We start from the raw sequence: 20335 nt of genomic DNA, 5'->3' as shown, positions 1-20335 counted from the left end.
TTATGAGGCTGCCTGCCAAGAGGAAAACTGTTCACTGTCAAGTGACCTCTGGAAAAGCTTAAGATGGTCTTGGACTTCAGTGGAAATGCACTTCAATCGTAGAAAACACTCCATCTTCTCAACACTCATTAAAATACATGGAAAAGAAGAACACCCACACATTGCATGACAGTGCCCTAGAGCCAAGGGATTTTAGATTGCTCATCTTGGATATTTTTGGGGGTGGTAGTGTTTATTTGTGCAGTTAAATCTATCAGCAAGAATCTTGCCACTACCTTATTTCCCTAAGTTTGTACAAAGTCTCTGAAAGGGCAGTGGAAATTTTTGTCAAAAAGTTATCATGAATACTTGGGAAGAAAAGTCTTAGGCCAGGACTGCTTTGTTAAGGAAACAGAGGTGAAGACACACTCTCCTCCTTAGTCTACCTTCCTTCCTTGCTTGCATGGCTATCCAGAGTGACCAGCCTCACTTTTCCATTTCAAGAGCTGAAGGACTTTCTTGATGTTGCAAAAAAACCATGATGATGCCTGGTTTTAAGATGATTAATTTGAAGAGTGGTCAATTGCATTTTCAACAGTTCCAAGCACTTTGTGCCTCTAGCCTCAATCTAAGATTACACAAGCAGGTTACAAACCATCTTTTGTGAACTTGTTTCCCCGTTTTTATAATCCCTATGATATCCAGGAAAGCGGCCACAGGTATTCGTGCAGGTCCTGTTATGTTGCATCAGGCCAAGCAGACACTTCTGTGCTCTCCCCTTCTCCACACCAGCCATGGAATATGAGGATATATTCCTCACATATACAAGCAACGTGCACACATATACATTACAGGCAACAAACTGCAAAACACATGACATACCGCAGTTTGTTCCTAGGCAAGACCTGTCATTATGTGAGCAATAGCTCTTTCTCCAGCTTGCTTTCTTAGACAGTTTGATCACTCAAATAGTCCCCTATTATAAGGCAGTGTCAGCAAAACTGCATTTTTAGCTTTCTTTTCATTAAAGCGTAGAAAGCCATGCAAGTCCTTTCCACAGGATATTCTTCAGCTCTCTGGTGGCTCCGTTGAATACTGAAAGCCAAGCAGAAAACTCTCTTATACCATTAAAAAAAGTTGCCATTAGAAGGCATTTCCAGAATAACTCACCCATCACTCTTCAAGCACACTACTAGCATGGAAAACCAGCCACGGTCCAAGGCAAATCCCTATAGGGTCAAAGATACTAGAAGCCAAATATCTACGCTGGGCAGCTGCCTGCCCAGTCGAGTAACGATTTTTCTTTAAACATATTTTATTTATATCTCCTATTACAATCACCTTCTCCCTCTGCAAGGCTTCATGTGAAGCTATTTGTCTCAGCTCACCATCTCCTTCTGAGAAGGATGATACTGCTCCAGAGACAACCTTTTAAACAGAATATGTTTTTAATTCTATACGATAAGTTCCAATAGCAAGTGACACTGCAGAGTGGCAGCATATGACAAAACATGAAAGGTGGCAGTTAGCCCATCAGCTTTGTCTTTTATCTAAGCAGCTTATAAAGGAGCAAGTCTGTACATCTCCTCTCCTAGTAACCAGGACAGGTTATAAGATCTGTTATATTCTGGGTTGTACAGCACAAATGCCCTGTCCTGAAGAGCAGACAGTTTAAAGCTATTAGTCAGTTCCAATATACCTTTCAAAATACGTACCATGGTTATTTATCCTAAACACACTTGATGTAGCTCACTTCAGGTAAACTGTTCGTGTCAGCCCCCTAAGTGAAGTAATCTACAAGTCAGATGAAAAGCAGCCTTAGTGCCATCCTCGCTCGTCATGTCTTTAAAGGGGAAAGTTGTGTCATGCTTTAGTCATTTTCACTGCAGCCATCGAAGCAGGAAACTAATGCTTTCAGAGACAGAAATATTTTCATACCGATTTGTGAACCCTGGGGTTTAGCGAAAGAAACTGCATGTAATGGAACTTTGAATAAACAGATTTGGAAACAGTACTAGCATTTAATTTCACATTTGGAGCTCTGAAAAATTACCTTTACTGTGGCTGTGCTGTTGCTTTAAGACAGAAATAGAAAAACAGGCCTGATTACGCATTTTCTTCAATAAATAATGCAAAACGCCTTTGCCGTTCTGCGAAGAGAGATTTAAACCCAGGTCACTTAGGTAAGCATCCCACCTACTCCAGTGACATTACAGAAACAGATCTTCTAGCAAACAGCCAGATGCACTCTGCAGAACCAAGTTTGGGTAAAACTTGACGTTATCCTAGCATTGTTACTACCAGTGTTTATAATTAATGATGTGCAAAACCAACTAACTATGCAAGTCATTATGGCAAAGAACGATAGAATCATAGAATCATGGAATAGTTTGAGTTGGAAAGGACCTTAAAGATCATCTAATTCCAACCCCCCTGCCATGGGCAGGGACATCCCACTGGCTCAGGCTGCCCAAGGCCCATCCAACTTGACCTTGAACACCTTCAGGGATGGGGCAGCCACAGCTTCCCTGGACAACCTGTTCCAGTGCCTCACCACTCTCATGGTGAAGAAATTCTTCCTAATGTCTAGTCTAAATCTGCCCCTCTCCAATTTATACCCATTGCCCCTCATCCTGTTACTACAAGCCTTTGTGAACAGTCCCTCTCCAGCTCTCTTGTAGCCCCTTTCAGGCACTGGAAGGTCGCTATAAGGTCTCCTCTGAGCCTTCTCCTCTCCAGGCTCAACAACCCCAACTCTCTCAGCCTGTCCTCGTACGGGAGGTGCTCCAGCCCTCTGATCATCCTTGTAGCCTCCTCTGGACCCTTTCCAACAGCTCCATATGCTTCTTATGTGGAGGATTCCAGAACCGGACACAATACTCCAGGTGAGGTCTCACAAGACAGGAACAGAGGAGCAGGATCCCCTCCCTCGCCCTGCTGGCCACGCTGCTTTGGATGCAGCCCAGGACACGGTTGGCCTTCTGGCCACATTGCCAGCTCATGTGGAGCTTCTCATCACCCAGGCACCCCAAGTCCTTCTCTGCAGGACTGCTCTCGATCCCATCATCCCCCATCCTGTACTGAAAATGGGGATTGCCCCGATAACGTGTTTTGGAAAGCAGGGCACATCTATTCCACTGTTAGCAGAACTGATTGCATCTTGTGTTTTACTACATACAGTGTTATGTACTTATGCCTAGAAGAAATCTTTGCCCACTCACAAAGCTGCAGAGAATGATGACTTTTGGCTGCAGGAAGAAAAAGCAAAAATTTTTTGAGGGCTAGGGGGGCAATATTCCTCTGAGGATTTGCCGAGCCAGTTACAGATGAAGCTACAGCTGCCACTCTTCTATCCTTGTTACCCTCTATCCTCTGGGGAGTGAGAGGAATTACTGCAGCATGTTTTCACGAGCTAAATATGCATCAGCGCGAGTATTTAACAGCTCCAATATATGAAATCAATAGCTTGACCTCTGTCCTGAGTCACATGAGTCTCACAGGGTCAGGTGTGCAAGCTGAAACCCTGTCATTTCCAGAGTCCCTTATTGCAGCTCAGCAGCGTGCCCAACATCAACCCAGCAGCGTCTGCATTGCTTCCCTCTTCGTAACGAGTACGGAAGGGCCCATACACACCCCCTTCCCGGTCTAATGGCTGGAAAGGCATCTTGCCACTGTGGTACCAGTGGGCGAGACACACTGCTAGACCAGTGCAGCAAGGCATCTATTTTTATTGTCAAAACTACTTCTTTATTAACCACGTACCAAACATCAAGCATTCTCCTACTCTATCGTCTAGGAGAAACAGCCAAAACAGCAAATAGGCAGACTTCTAGCAGCACAATTTCAGCGATCAAAGACTTCTTGCTAGGTATCCTCAAGCCACACACGGCCACGAGTATGATGCACAAAGGCCCTCTCAGCAGCCTCTATGGCACACAGCGAAACCAGTCCCTCCACAGCCCCTGATGCCATAGCTGTAGAGAAGGAAACGAGTGCAGTTTTGCCAGGTTACTGACACCACGAGAAGGACATGGCAAAGAAAGCGGTTTTCTGTTTGGTTAACCACCATCTAACATCATTACAATTTTAAATCTCCAACAGGATTCACGCTTTTTTGTAAGTAATGCTCAGGTTATTTGTTTCCTCTTAATTTCATGGTAGAATGCCCAAGTCCTCATTTTTTCTTTTAAATTATTCTCAATAGCCTCAGCTGTTCTGGGCAGCACCAAAATGTTAAAGAAAAAAAATTATACCAAAAATCAACTTTGCTAAACCACAAAATTTTTAAGATGACACCATGAAAAACAATCTCCCTTTTCCCTCTCAGATTCCAGCAATTTTAGGTCGCATTTCAAGCAGCCTTTGTACCTCAACTGACCTGCATTTTCAAGTACAACAAATTTATTTCAAAATAATTCAGGTATCCAAGATCCCAGCTAATTAGATGATTTTTTTTTCTTCCCTACAAAGAAAAAGGCTTTCTTCTTGTCTCTCAGGAAAAAGAGATCACATCTAAATTTGTCCCCAGGAGTATTCTTTCAGCGTATGCTTGTTTCAAAGCAGTAATGATTAAATAGCAAGGTACATTACAGAAAACTCAGATGATTTCTCAAGTGGACACTATACCAACTGTTAGGCCCTCCTGCATTTGTCACATGGAGCACCACACAGTTCAGGAGCCAAAGGCAATCAAAACCACAGCTTGGAGGAATTGCTAACAGCTGCTAACCTCGATTTGAAGTCTTAGATGCAGTGTCTGAAGCTGGAATGCTTTTATTCCCTTTTCACTCCAGTATGCCAAACCATTTCTTAACAACAAAGTGTGAAATCGGGAGACAAAATAACTGATAGATAGAATGCATTTCTACCGTCTGTTCATTTTCTTGCAGCATGCAGAGCCCTGCAAAGGAGCTAAATACACTGAGGTCTCAATTTGCTACACAGCTAAGTGTCATAACAGACCTTTAATAGAAGATTAACCCACAGTATACTATTATGTGGTGCTTAGCATTCTACATCACAATTCATGGCTTTCAGAATACAATTTATTATTACAGTTATTCAGTGTAATCAAAGCCTCTTGGTGTTTGCAAACCTGTATCTCTATGTTTTACATACAAATAAGAACTGGGTTTGGAGACGGTCTGTTGACCCAAGTGAAGTATTTTGGTTCCTACAGTATTTTGCCTCATTTTTTAATAGAAATTTGTTCTGAACTGCAGCAGTCCTTTTCTCACAGGATTAGAACGGTACATGCTTTATGTTAGAAAGCATTACCCTGAAACAACCCCAACACGTTCAGCAGTGCCATAATATCTGAATCTTTCTTCACATCTGCTGATGCAGCAACAAGCATGGGGCAGTGCCCGGGCAATGCCACCTGCTGCTCCGTGCACAATCCCTGCTGCTCACAGAGCCCCGATAAGCCTCTCCAGCTCCTGCCAGCACAGTGCACTGTTCATCAGAAGACAGATCTTTTTATAGACACATTATCTGAACAACCAAAATTTCTTGCTCTCAACTCTTCTCCCTGGATCTTTAGCTAGACAATTTTAAGCCAAGATTTACAAAATTAATAAGTATTTTTAGTCAAGCTTCGTATGTGCAGGATTGTATAAGAACTGCAAAGCCAGAGGGAAGTGCACTACTCTCAAAAACAGCAGCATGTCAAAAAAAAAGTTCAAAAGATGAAACAGAAACGTTTCCTTGACGTGCACCAAAAGCTGCACAGGTGAAGAAACAGGTCCCCAGTGCTATTCTAGCAAGTTCTTCACAGTAATTTATTTATCTAAATAAATTGTGTAGAGGCTTAGTGACTCAGTTCCTCTGCAGAACCTCCAACTTTCCACTGATGGCCCCATAATAAACAAGACCTTGGCAATATTGCTTCTCATGCCCACTCTTTCCCTGCAGGAAGACGACAAGCTTCCAAAGGATAGCGGGTCTCCTGTGTCAGCCAGAAGCAGAGTCTAGAGACTCAAGGGTCAACTATTATCTCTGAAGTACATCATAACTCATCTGAGAAAAAAGCTTCATGGCAGGACTGAGCAATACTCAAGGAGTGCAAAAAGCTTTTCCCACCCTTTTAATCTGTGCACGAAGGGCCAAAATGACTTCAGAATCCTAGATTACAGAATTAGAAAAAACAGACATTTCTCCAAGTATGGATTACGTACACTCAGGTTAAAAAAAGATGTGTTAAGAGGAGAAGAAAAAAGATGTGTTCGTCAGGAGAAGAGAATGAAGTTACCCACATCTGCTCACAAATCAGGAATAAGAACATTCTCCAAATGAATCCTTATCACAGTGTTCCAAGTTTTGAAATTATTCAAGTCTGAGCTGGAAATTACTACCATATGAGGGGGTAGAATAAACAACAAAAGCAACAAAAAGCAGCGCTTAAAAAACCTGTCACGTCTCAAACACAAGACACACCAGCAAATACATGGAAAGGAAGGAAATACAAGTGTTACCTCTTGGAAAGATAAACACTTTCTCCAAAAAAACAACACAGCTTTGCTCTCTAATCAAGAGATTAACCACACAGGGAAACAGGATGGAAACAGTGGTTACAGTCTGAACACAAATTTACAGTCTAGCACAACAGGTATAATACCCAAAGGCCAAGTAAAAGTTTCTCCGGATTAAAGCATTTCCAAGCAGCAACATAAATACAAGTCTTAAGGAGACTGTGGAGTTACAACTGAGAAAAAGGGAAGGGGTTCCGAGCTATTCCTAAATCACACAGGTTTCTCCAACACCAAAGCACCTAACCTGCACTCATGCCATGACGCTGAGCCCAAGCCATGTTGCTTCAACAGAGCAAGCAGGGCACACCGAAGGCTGCCCGTCAAACTGCTGGGGCAGGAACCCGTGTGAGGACATACCTCTGACCCGGTGCGCCTCACATGCCCCTCAAGGTTCAAATCTGCCAACGGAAAAATAAAGAGATGCAATCAGACAGCTATTTCTGCACATTCCTGGAAATCTCCTGACCTGATGTATGACACCAAGGCTTTCAAGGCAGCCACTGGAAGACGCAATTCCAGGCGAGTTCAAAGTCTCATTCATTTGTCCTCCTTTAAAGGTGAGAGGTATTTACTGTTGATATCTGAGCAGCATTAAGGTGCCAACTCTCCTCTCAGGCAACACTCAAGGATCCTTCATCACTTCAAATTAGAGCAGCACTGCGTGACTGACTCCAATTTTTAAGACGCTGAAATTCACGATGACTCTTGGAGAGTACTACTGGAAATATTGACCTTGTTTCTCTCCTTAAAACTTTTCCTTAGCAGAATCATCGATGTAAATTCAGAACTGGCATGAAACTAGAAGCTTCTCCAGGCTTCAAGGCTGACAGAAGCTCTGTTTGTCTAAAAGACAAACATACACAAGAGTGTATTACCTGGTGTAACAGCACACTATCAAATGCTCTGGCAGTCATGCGGTTGTATGGATGTTTCCATCCTGTCTAGAAACATGGAAACACTGCAGCATTACGGTTTTTCACTGAGTTTAGGTTAGGTTACAGTGCCAACATGAACTAGAACACAGCACATCAAAATAGTGATTACCTGGAAGAAAAGAGGGAGAAATGCATTACTATTATTCCCTGTAATCAGTTAAATCACATCCAACACAAAGGCCACAGGAACAAGGGTCAAGGAAAATTAGTAGGAAAATCATTGCTGAGGACATCAATGATTGGGATAATAGCATGTGTGACCTACAGCAGCCTCTACCCAAAACGGCAACCATTATCCAGAAAAGCAACACTTGAGAGATGGATAGTGCCTCAGAGGAACTCGCCATAGCATCTGGCTAGCAAGTTTAACTTCATCCTACTTGTTCACCCGCTGCAAAACAACATTCATTGGCAACTTAGGAAGAGACCATACAAGAGCTAAACAAGCCAGTCTCAACCTCTGAAGGTAACTAATCCTATTTTTCACCATGGCAAAGACAACTCTCGTAACAGCATGGAGACTGAAGAGATCAAGCTCTACTTAAGCACAGTGGTTATTTCTTGGCACAGCTAGAGAGACACAATAAAGATTGCTATTAAAACTAAGGCACACGAACACAGCTCAAACAACTGAGCGGTTCCTGCTCCTGCTGTATTGGTGTAGTAAACAGATTAAAAGGTTTGAGAGTTAGTTATCTTCAATACGCACATTTCAGTAATGTTTTCCACTTGCCAAAGTATTCTCAGGTAAACAGCCCTGCAAGATTTTCCAAGTAACTAAGACTATGAGATGAAAGTGGCTTTGGCTCCTTATCCTCCTACCTGAGCACATGCATATATCACTAACTTCCATATTCATTTACATGGAATAAACCACTTCAAAGGACTTAAACATCAGCCCAGGAGAATTTCCCTGTGAAGAAATTAAGTGGAAGTCATTATTAACATAACTTTAACCCACAAAACACAGAAAGTGAGAACCTAAAGAAAAGAAAGCTACAGGCTGATATCTTGGCTATGTTATTTGTTAATTGCCCGGCAGGCATCTTGTCCTGGCATGGTACTTCTTGACAGCCATCACACCAGTTCCACTGCTCTATTTGGCCACTCACAAGGGTCCATCTTAGCCAGGAAGGGACAGGCTCAAGAACAGTCTGCTCCTTCGTTAAGAGTCTAAGCAACAACAGAAATGAGGGGATCAAGTCAGACTTCTTTTCCCCAATGAAGTCTCTTAAAAGATAGGTAATGCCAGAAGTCACTGAAGACTAAACATTCAACTACCATGAGTACAAAGCCTCATTACCTCCCTCCCTCGCATGCTAACATGCAATGGAATAAAGGGCTTAGACAGGGAGAGACAACTTGTGTGAGTGGCATTGGCTAGGATGTGACTTACCAACTAGTAGATGTCCTGGACTGCTACCTAAAGCATGTACGGCATTTCAGGCTACTCAATATCTGGCAAGAGCTTCCCCACAACAAGAAAAGTTACATGTAAATGTCTTTTTGATTCAAAGCTCAGCCACCAGTTAAGGTTCTAATAGACAATGCAGTGCCTCTATAAAAACCTCAGTATCCAAGATAGCAAAGTCAGTCAGCATTTAGCTCCAAATCCCATGGCAACTATACTCACAGCTGGTAAATCCTGACAGTCAGATTAGGATAACTGAGAGGAGAGGTGAAATCAACCAAGGGTTTTCTACGCAGGGACATAAGCAAGAAATCTGGGTCGAATTATGGCCATAGCACCTTAACTGAAGAATTTACATGAGGCACACAGTATCACTGAAAATTCCAGAGGCTTAAATTCCTGTTCTGACACCACAGTTTAATCCTCAATCAAAATGAATTCAAAATTACCTGCCACCAAGCAGCTCATTGGAGACAAGTACATAGATGACCGCCTGCCCTAAGACATGAAGAACTCCTTGGTATAAGTAATGGAAATGGGATGCTGCAGAACTGAGCTGAATCTCACCCTCAAGAAGTTTTTCCTGCAAGGAATCAAGCTGAAGTAGCAACATCAGTCATAGAATCATAAGGTTGGAAAAGACCTCAGAGATCATCAACTCCAACAGTACTTGTCTACTACTAAATCATGTCCCCAAGCACCTCATCTACCTGCCTCTTAAACACCTCCAGGGACAGTGACTCAACCACCTCCATGGGCAGCTGTTCCAGTGCTTGAGAACCCTTTCTGTGAAGAAATTTTTCCTAATGTCCAATCTAAACTTCCCCTGATGCAGCCTAAGGACATTCCCGCTTGTCCTATCACCCATCAGTTGGGACAAGAGACCAATACCCACCTGTCTGCAACCTCCTTTTAGGTAGCTGTAGAGAGTGACAAGGTCTCCCTTCAGCCTACTCTTCTCCAGGCTAAACAGCCCCAGGTGCCTCAGACGCTCCTTGTAAGACTTGTTTTCCAACCCTTTCACCAGTTCCGTTGCTCTTCTCTGGACACGCTCCAGGACCTCAAGGTCCTTCTTGTAGCTAAGGGCCCAAAACAGAACACAGTGTTTGAGGTGTGGCCTCACCAGTGCTGACTACAGGCGGAGAATCACTTCCCTGGTCCTCCTGGCCACACCGTTTCTGATACAAGCAAAGATGCCATTGGCCTTCTTGGCCACGTGGGCACACTGTTGACTCATGTTCAGTCACTGCCAACCAACACGCCCAGGTCCTTCTCCACCAGGTGGCTTTCAAGCCACTCTTCCCCAAGCCTGTAGCGGTGCATGGGGTTTTTGTGTCCCAAGCGCAGGACTCGGCACTTGGCCTTGTTAATCCTCATCCCACTGGCCTCAGCCCATTGATCCAGCCTGTTCAAATCCCTTTGCAGAGTTCTCTGCCCTCCAGCAGATCGAAACTTCCTCCCAGCTTAGCGTCATCTGTGAACTTGCTGAGGGGGGAATGCAGTCATGCCTACAAAGCATAGGGACAGTTACAAATGCGCTACTGAAAGGGAAGCCCAAGCGACAGCACAGTGCTCCAGGCTCTCCTAGAGAAGAAAAAGCCTTCCACACAAAGACAAGAAAAACAGGATTTTTAAACCCTTTGCCTACATGCCAATGGCTAGTAAAGTTATTTCCTGTTACAGAATAACATTTAATCAACAGATTTTTCCTTGCCTCCTCTTTTTTCTTTTTTTGAGGGGGGGGGGGGGGGGGGGTAGAAATTAATGTTTTACAAGAAATGCATCAAATCTCAGGCAAATTACTATTCAAAATGCCATCTGCGTGTTTGTATATACACACATATACATATATAAGCTTGCTATTTTGAAATGAAGGCTGTAAACGTGCAAGCAGCTTTGTCACCATGGTTATCAGCTCAGAAAAAAAGAATTCCCTTTACTGGGAGTTTACATTAAAGTTAATTTATCCCAAGGGAAAGCGAGTGTATGTTTTGGTAGGTGCTCTAATATTTGTTTCCTTAATCATCCCCATGCTTTTGAGGCTTTATGGAAGAGGCACTGCAGTCACTTCCCAGTGTTGCAGCCCTCCGGCTACATACAATGAGAAGAAAGAATACACAACAACTTGAAAATTACTTCAAGCTCAAACGCCCACAGAAAACACTGAATACATCTACATTGTTATTTTATCAAGTCTCAGGTCTCCCACTGCCTGTCTTCCCTCCTGCTTCACTCTGTTACCTCAAAGAAATGGGAAACGAATGTCTCCAAAGCAAGGAAGATTGGATGTGTCAGAGCTCCTAATAATATGCAGGTCTTCCACTTTAGCATCCTCACAGACGAGCCATCTCACAGTCAAAAAAGAGGCAAAAAAAGAAAGCACTACACCCAATTAAGATTAGATGAAGGGGCTTGTTTATTTCTTGAAGTAGGTGTAGCGCACTTCCCAATTACCTCATGCTCTACACCTAAGGCAAAGCACCAACCCTTACCTGCTACACTGCTCTTCCTGCAATGCATTTATTTTGTCACCTCCATCCATTTACTCCAGTGGTCTTACATTTAAAGTTTGGGACGTGCGCTGTGTTTTTCTGAGCACAGGGATTGCAGGAGACTTATCACAGCCCTCACATTCCTGTTTTATGCCTAATTCCATCAGGGCAGGGTTAGGGCTGACGGCTGGCAGCGCTGTGAAGATCTTTGACTCCAGGAAGCAGAGTTGACATTGGTTTAAAACCAGTGGGCCATTGCAATTGCTGATTGCCTGACACACTCGCCTCCCTTCAATAAGGGCTGCCTTTGCCAGGAACACAGAAGCAGTCGTTAAAGTAAGCAAGCACTTCAATTCCCATTTCGGATACAGCCACCACGTGTATGCTAAAGCAGAGATACCACCAGCAGCAACTCCAGTGAGCAACGTTTCTATCCCACAGCCCAAGCTCGTGCTTTCTGCAAGGCTGAAGTTGGCAAAAGACTTGTGAGGCACTGGAAAGAGTAAAAAATAGAGAGATAAGTATATACATATTTCTTATTTTTAAACTTAACTTCCTTACATGTGGGAATGCCATTATGTTTTGGAGTTTGTCACAGGCATGAAGAGGGCCTGCTGATCTCACACAAAGAGGATGGGGCTAAAAGCTCGAGGGCCAGCTCAGGGCTAGCAGGCGAACAGGAGACGCACGGCAGAAATCCAGGGCATGGGAAACCCGCACAAGTTCCTTTCTGCCGAGCCAGGCCCGGTGAGCTCTGGGATTTGCAGAAGTGCTACTGCAACTCAGCCAGAAAATCCTCCATTGGAGCCGCTCACAAAGCAGAGGAGCTTGTCACTGACCTCGACTTCAATCTTTCGGCAGTTCAAAAATCTCCCAAGCAGGATATTTAAGTAGGGCTGAGTGGACAATCACAGGAAATTAATTTTATATTCAGCTAGAGGGAATGAAGTAGCTTCTTTCCAACTGAGAGCATATAATTATTTGGCACCAACTGGATACATCTCAGAAGCTGTGACAGCAGCTCAACAGTCCATTTTAGTAGGGTAAGCCTATTTTTCCTTTGTCTTGACTCTGTTGGTTTTCCAGTCCTACGAACTGCCTGGAAAAATGAGCTGTGAGAAGATGTGGGGCCACAATGACCAACAGGACATTCTCTTCCATACAAACAATTTTGCAATGTACTGATCACAATCAGGCCAGGCAAGCCACCAAGGACACACGGCAAGAACCACAGCCTAGAAGGGACCTCAGAAAGTATCCTGAAGATACTTTCCCATGCATGTGTTTTACTCCACCATTAACGCCAAGCGTAACAGCTCAAAACACATCAAGTAAACTCTGGAAGGAAGAATATTTGTCCTTATCTGAGGGTATGACAAGCGGATGGTGACCACAGCTTTTATCTTGCACAAGCACTATGACGAAACTAAAAATCCAAAGCACCCCATTCTTAACAGAGAGGTGAAGCTCAATTGAATCTACACTTAACTGCTTTTATAAAAATACTGTTACACTCCAGCAGAAAAAAGACTTCCACGTTTTTAATAAATGCATTGAGGTATTTAGGAGAGATTTCTTAACAAGGAATATCCGAAATACTACAGTTGACTCAACTGCTAGACCTGACATGGCCAACAACAGCAACCCCTCTTTGGGCCATGTATTTATATTATTTCTGGGGCCACGGGAGCTGACAGATTTACCATGTGGGCAGCAGCTGCAGAACACCAACAGCAACGTTTCTTCTGCCTTGTGCTACACAGAAGGTCGTTCATCACTCTCAAACGTTGAGATGGTGTTTCATAACCCCCCCAACTCATTTCAGAGCCCAGCAGACAAGGAAGGGTGCTCATACGGCCACTCACAACAAAGCAGCTGCCGAGTCCTTCACTGGACTGCAGCAACACAGCCTACATGCACCAGTCCTAGTTGGTACTACCAAACTTTTATCCCAATACTGCAATAGTAAGAAAAATTGGATAGCTGGTCATTGGGACAAATATAAAATAATTGCGATAATTACATAAACTCCTTCCTCTTATGGTTAGCATTTCAGATTCTGGCCAACACTATTTAACCAGGAGCAAGCTACAAACCAAGTCTGACGCTAATCATTTTTCTTTTCAAGATGAGGACTCTCAAATAAGGTTTTCTGTCCAAACTATTTAGAGATGTCATTATTTTTCCAAGCTGTTTCTAATGAGTAATTTGAGGGCGAGGTTGGTTTGGTTTTAGAATTAGAACTAGTTATGGCCTCTCTATAAAGAGGAAAAAGTAATTCAGAGCAAGTAGCTCTGGAGCCAGTATTTCAAAAATAACCAACCTGAATGGTCTCAAAAGCATTCTTATGGAAGCTCTCCTTCAGAAAAAGGCCTTTGATGATCACTGCAGTTTTGACAGCAAGATCCTTTCATGGGATCAAACCACACAAAACATTTTACAGAGTAGTGATTCCAACACTCATCACTAACATGTTGAATGAATGGAGGATAGAATCAAAAGATTCAAGGAGGCCTCAGGATTGCTATCTTTTAAGCTTCACACCAGAGACATCAGGAGATTTTGGCAAAGCTTTTGTTTTCAGTTATACACACACAGATTACATAAGAACAAGCTCCATACCAAACAAGCTCCCAGCCAGGGATGCACCCAACGCCCAGGAGATTAGCAAGGAGTGACCAAGATGAGGGATCTCCACTGTTCTTCAGAAGTAGGACACCGACCTCCAGATACAGGGACTGCAGCACACGTTCCCCAAGTATTTATAACAGAAGCAAGATAAAGAAGTGTCATTTCTAAGAATGGACATTAGTGCGAACACAGCACTATATCAACGGGAACACTTACCGCAAAGTTAATCAGGCTGCACAGCTCCTCGACAGTTTGACAGGGAGCATGAACTCTTCACCCATTAAAGCCACTCGGCACATACATCCAATCTAATCCTCCCTTTCCCCTAAAGCCTCAATTCCATGACAGGCAAGATGGGTCTTCCCCATGTCTTTATGTGGCCAAGAACCAGCATACATATACTACACAGCATTGAGGGGAACAATGCTTCTGGTAACAAACTCTAGACAGCATCCCTCATATTTTAATTTCTCTGCAGTTTTATGAGGAAAACACACAATAAGGACTTGGTGTATTTATCAAATACCAGTTGTGCTTCACAAACCTCTAAAATTCTAAACCTCTAAAACTGGCAGGACAACAGGCACTGCTAAAACACCCGATGTGCCCGTACAGTTATGTATTGTATGCCCAAGACAGTCTTCGTGATGAGAAATAAAAGAGCATTCCTCTTGTTCCAAAGGGCTTGGCTCTCTCATGCCAGATATTGTATAACCCAACTATTCCACAAAGAGACCCTGTTAAAATGAAATCTCAGTGTGCATTTTGACAGGCTTTTAACACAAACAAGTAGGGATACGTTAGAAGAATATTACTCAGTGGAGCACTTTTGATCCAAAGGGAAGTGAAAAGCAGTCCAAGTTTCCCCATGAAGTAGTAGCCCACTAGGTATAGCTGGAGCCCGTCAAAATTGTCTAGTTTTAGAGTGACATTTTATCAAGCATAACAGTTTGCTTGAGCAATGCCACCATGATGTATTTGTAAGAAACAAGACTATTCACAAATCTCACCTGCTCCTTTCTTCAAAAGTGAAAAGGTTATTTGGTCCTTTGATTTCAATGGCAGGCTAGATGAAGACAACATTCAAGCAGCCAAGACAAACCAAGCCATCACAAAAGCAAGTAGCATCGCATGCCAACAGAGTCACCACAGCTTGCTCACAGAAGACTGAGTATTAAAACATAATCACTTAACACAGGGCTAAAAAAATGTGAGGGGCAGTAGAAGCAGCAAGCTAAATTGGGCTGACTTCTGAAAAGCCAATGAAGCACCACAAACTGGCTTAGAAAACAGCTGCAGTTTTAATTTTAAGCCAATATTATACTTTCATTATAATTTTAATGAGAGAAGGACACAAATTATTAAATGGTCAAAACTAGATAGCAAAAAACTGTATTTAGACTGACAGTCCTTTGCTGGAGTTCTAGATTTGCATTACATTTTTGTGCAACACTACATTAAGCTCAACCAAATACCAGAGGAAGGCATGTAATAATACATTTTACTTGTCGACAGTTACATTTAGACATAACCCATCTTGCTAAAATGAGAAATGCAGTAATTTGCATTTCCTTTGTCACCTTTATTTCAGAGACGAAGGATTAAGCAGGATTAAATTATGTTTTTTCCAAAAGTAACATTATGATTATAGCCACGGGGGTTCACAGAGGAAATCCATTCTCCACAGTATTTTCTGTGCAAATGTTAAGCATTTAAAAGTTATCCATAATCTGTAGGTGTTTCACATAAACTTCCACGCCTGGGTACCAAATTTGAATTGGAGAGCTCCAACAGCACTCAGTAGTAAAATCTAAAACAGCTTGTGCTTTCGGAAAATATTTTCTATGTATGGCAACCTAATGTTGCAAGAGACTTCACTCTGTCTCTCAAAAATATGTCCAAGAAAAACACTTGTCCCCCCTCCAGCCTGAACGCCACATCAGTTCAAGAGCTTTTAGCAGCAGTGGAGGAAGAGAGGGAGAGAGGAGCTGATCAGAAGGTTAACGTCAACAGGACCCTCAAGGCTGCAAGCATCTGCAATGTTGTTCCTGGATGTGCCAGACCTTTTATTTAGAGTGACTGGACGATTTCTGGTGGGGGGCAACAGAAGTACTTGAATTTCTACCCCAGAAACCCAAACAGTGGCTGACCCACAGCAGGAAGGCAAAAATTTGTTAGGAGCCTGTTCCATCAATAACTGAAGAACCAAACTGAGGGGATGTGAGCAGCTGTGGTTCGGGTACTATATAGTACTACCATGTCAGTACAACTTTTCCGTCTCTTAGATGATTTCATTAGTCGGATGAGAAATCTGGATCCATCTGTTACCATTAGAGTGTAAAATGGCTTGCTGTGACCCCTCTACAGCCCTTTATTGCAACACACATCTGTTCTTCCTCTACTGAGCCTTGCCATCGCCCCAGCACAGTAATGCATTTCCCCTGCAATGCTAGCTCTGAAAGATAGATAGAGAGAGAGAGAGAGATACATATATATCAAAAGAAGAAAAACACTTTCCATCTGGCATCCACAGCCCTACCATTTAGTCCACATGAAGTTCTAGGAAAGCACATAAAGCACAAGTGTTTGAAATAGATTTCCTATTTCAAAGGTGCTGCAAAAAAATCCCTCTCCCACACAACTCTTCTGGCTACTGCAGAATCCTGCTAAACCTGAATTCAACTGCAATTCGCAGTCAGCCATAGAGCACTGACGAGTCCTTCACCACTCCCAGGCTGCTGCATCAGCTCTCAAAGCACTCTCCTGCACACAGCTCTTGGTTCTAGAGGACAGCTTTCAGGGCATCCAGCAGTTTGAGAGCTTGCCTCTACTTCTCGGCCCAACAGCTTGGTTACTTCCAGTATTTTTCACCTATCACAGCATCCTCAGACATACCACCTTGCCACCAACCACTTCCGAAAAACTGGAGACATCTGGAGAGGGAGGAAAACCAAAAAGATCTGGGAAAGGACATGCCTCAATGGTATAGGGGACAAATAAGCAGGCAAATAACCCAACAAGAAGCATCACCTTAGCTGGTCAAGATCTGTTACAGCCAGGGCATCCAGAGTACGGCACGCTCTCCATTCCTTGGTCTCCCCCCTCACCCTCCTCTTCTCCAGGTTAAACAGCCCCAGGTGCCTCAGACACTCCTTGTAAGACTTGTTTTCCAACCCTTTCACCAGTTCCGTTGCTCTTCTCTGGACACGCTCCAGGACCTCAAGGTCCTTCTTGTAGCTAAGGGCCCAAAACAGAGCACAGTGTTTGAGGTGCGGCCTCACCAGTGCTGAGTACAGGTGGAGAATCACTTCCCTGGTCCTCCTGGCCACACCGTTTCTGATACAAGCAAAGATGCCATTGGCCTTCTTGGCCACGTGGGCACACTGTTGACTCATGTTCAGTCACTGCCAACTAACACGCCCAGGTCCTTCTCCACCAGGAAGCTTTCAAGCCACTCTTCCCCAAGCCTGTAGAGCTGCATGGGGTTTTTGTGTCCCAAGTGCAGGACTCGGCACTTGGCTCTGTTAATCCTCATCCCACTGGCCTCAGCCCATTGATCCAGCCTGTTCAGATCCCTTTGCAGAGTTCTCTACTCTCCAGCAGATCGAAACTTCCTCCCATTTTAATATCATCTGTGACCTTACCAAGAGTGCGTTCAATCCCTTCATCCAGGTCATCGATAAAGATACTGAACAGGACTAGACCCAGCCCTGGGGACACCACTTGTGACTGGCTTCCAGCTGGATTTAACTCCATTCAACACCTCTCTTTGGGTATGGCCATTAAGTCATTTTCTTACCCAGCAGAGGGTGCGCCTGTCCAGGACAGGGGTAACCAGTTTCTCAAGCAGAATACTGTGACATATTGTATTATCGAAGGCTTTACTCATGTCTACATGTGTAGGTACACTACATCCACAGCCTTTCCCTCATCCATCAAGCAGGTCACCTTATCACAGAAGGCGATCAGGTTAGTTTGGCAGGACCTGCCTTTCATAAACCAATTTTCATACATGCTTTCAGGGCAGAAAAAAAAACCCAAAAAACTAGACAACGCCTTCCAGAATCTAATGTACTGACCAAGACTAGCAAGACCTATGGATACCACCAGTCCTCTCATCCTAAAGAATAATTTATTCTGGGGTAGTCATAACCAGTGCACAACCACAAGTGTTTACTACTGCCTTCTTTCCCATGTTTACCCGAAGATAAGTTTGGCATTGAAATAAACATACGCATAAGTGGGGTTTGTTCAGTCACCTACACAACACGTACTCAGAATCTGCTTTCCAGAGCACAGCTGCCAAGTTCATTTATGCATCAAGCATTAAATCCTCACAGCAATGCCAAACTGGTTCTTTGCACATGAAGTTACAGATTAGCTTCTTGCAAGTTTAGCCTTGAAGGAAAGGAACTCAGGGGAGCCTGGAGGAACTACGTGAACTTATTAAAAAAATATTCCATCTGCTTCCTGTTAAAAGAATTCTCCCACAAGCCAATGGTACATGAACTATTTTCATCACCTGAAAAATTACAAGTTTTGCTTCGATCTTTAACAGGTCTGGTATGGCAAAAGAAAAAAATAAAATAAGCAAACCAACCAAAACCCCCAGCACAGATTCCATGTCTGACAAATTGAGCATGGTGCTCACTTTGACCAGAATAAAGAAAAAAAAAGAGGCACAGATCAAGAGTCAAAATTTCTTTGCTGCATTTATCCCAGTGTCCCCATCAGCCCTATCACCTGTACTGGGGATTCCAGCCTGAAATACTTCAGCAAGGAAAGAAAGAAGAAAACCTTGTGTGTTAGCGAACTATGCATTATCCATTTAAAATACAAATATTGTGCTACTTGTGCTAAAAAGATGATGATTGTATATCTCTAAGATCAAAACCCAACCTAACATGAGGGCAGCATCTTGTAGTTCATTACATGATTACAATGGTGTTTATTTTAATTGAACTTATGTTTTCATATTCCCATTTACTGCCAAAATCTACCATAAAAAACAAGGCAGAGAACAAACAATTCTCTAAAGCATGTTTATTTTGAGGTTTTTTGAAAAATCATTCCAAACAAGCTCACCAAATAGAACTTCTCTCAGATGCTTGACCTACTACAGAATACCTCAAAGTCACTTATTAACCACAGTAGTCCCCTAACCTTCTAATAAATACATCTGCTATACCAGACAAAAGCATTCAGTCCACCAGATATTTGAGAAACTCATAATTATCTGAAATACACAATGAATATATAAATAATAATATATAAATAATATATATACAATGAATATATAAATAATATATAATATATACAGGCCCACCCTACAATTTCAGGTGCCAGCACACACCCTGTGCTTTAACTCTGTGATAAGTAACAGATGTCACAACGGCAAAGGCTGCTGCCGGGCAGCACTGGAGGATGTGTGCAGGGCATGCTCAGTTAACTGTCATAGTATTCAAAAGCTCTACAAGTTTGCCAGAGAAATACACATCAAGCAAAGCCAAGAATGTAAATTCATTCTCCAGCACCCATCCTCCCGCTCTTGCTGCTCTTGCTGTTTATAGCCCTCAGCAGAAGTGATGAAGCTATAAAAGAACGCCTTCATTACGACCTGCTCAGCCTTCAGTATACTGCTTATCTTCAAAAGAGGGAAAAAAACCCACCCCAAAAACATACATATTGCCAAACTGGCTCTTGCCAACGTGTGTGACATTCTCCGTACAAAACAGTCCTACCACACAGTATGCAACCATGCCCAGACTAAAGCCACAGGAAGGAAAGCAAGAGTCAGGCACGGTTATAACTAAATTTGAAAAGCCAGTCTTATAGAATCATAGAATCACTAGGTTGGAAAGGACCATTTCATGATTTTTCACTGAAAAATCTGGAAATTCTATTTGTTTTAAATCATCTATCAGGTCAAACATCAGGAAGGTGAATAACTTGACTGTTGAGACCCAGCATATTGTAACCCAAGACGATATTGTACCTAGCAAGCACTCCTAGCTCAGAAAACCCAATTACCCTCTTCCATTTGGTTGCCAGTATTGGAATGATGGGTTTTGACAGACCTCAAGAGGAACAGACTACCACCTCCTTTCAGCATTCAGATGCTTAACAGCTATCTAAGACACTACTACAACCTGGAGAAAGACAATTACAATTATAACAATTCCCCTAAATCTGTCTAAATACCTGCAAAACCACAAAAACAGCTAGGAGGAATACTTTACACAAAAGTTTGCTGTTGGTCGAACACTCAGTCAATTCCACGGCAACACAGGAAAACACATGCCCAAAATGTGGCAAATAGTTTCTAAATGAATGCAGTTATTCAGCTGTAAACGCCTT

At 42.9% G+C, this 20335-nt stretch overlaps 1 protein-coding gene across 2 annotated transcripts in view; it reads right to left on the bottom strand.

Moving 5' to 3' along the window:
* Positions 1-20335, bottom strand: part of MCU (mitochondrial calcium uniporter) — a 97815-nt gene that overhangs the window by 54207 nt on the left and 23273 nt on the right. The gene's annotated exons all lie outside the window — the stretch shown is intronic.

This window comes from Cuculus canorus, chromosome 7 (genome assembly GCF_017976375.1).
Source record: "Cuculus canorus isolate bCucCan1 chromosome 7, bCucCan1.pri, whole genome shotgun sequence".
Lineage (NCBI taxonomy): Eukaryota > Metazoa > Chordata > Aves > Cuculiformes > Cuculidae > Cuculus > Cuculus canorus.
Note: the sequence above shows the minus strand (reverse complement) of the source record. Positions and strands in the feature narration are given on the sequence as shown.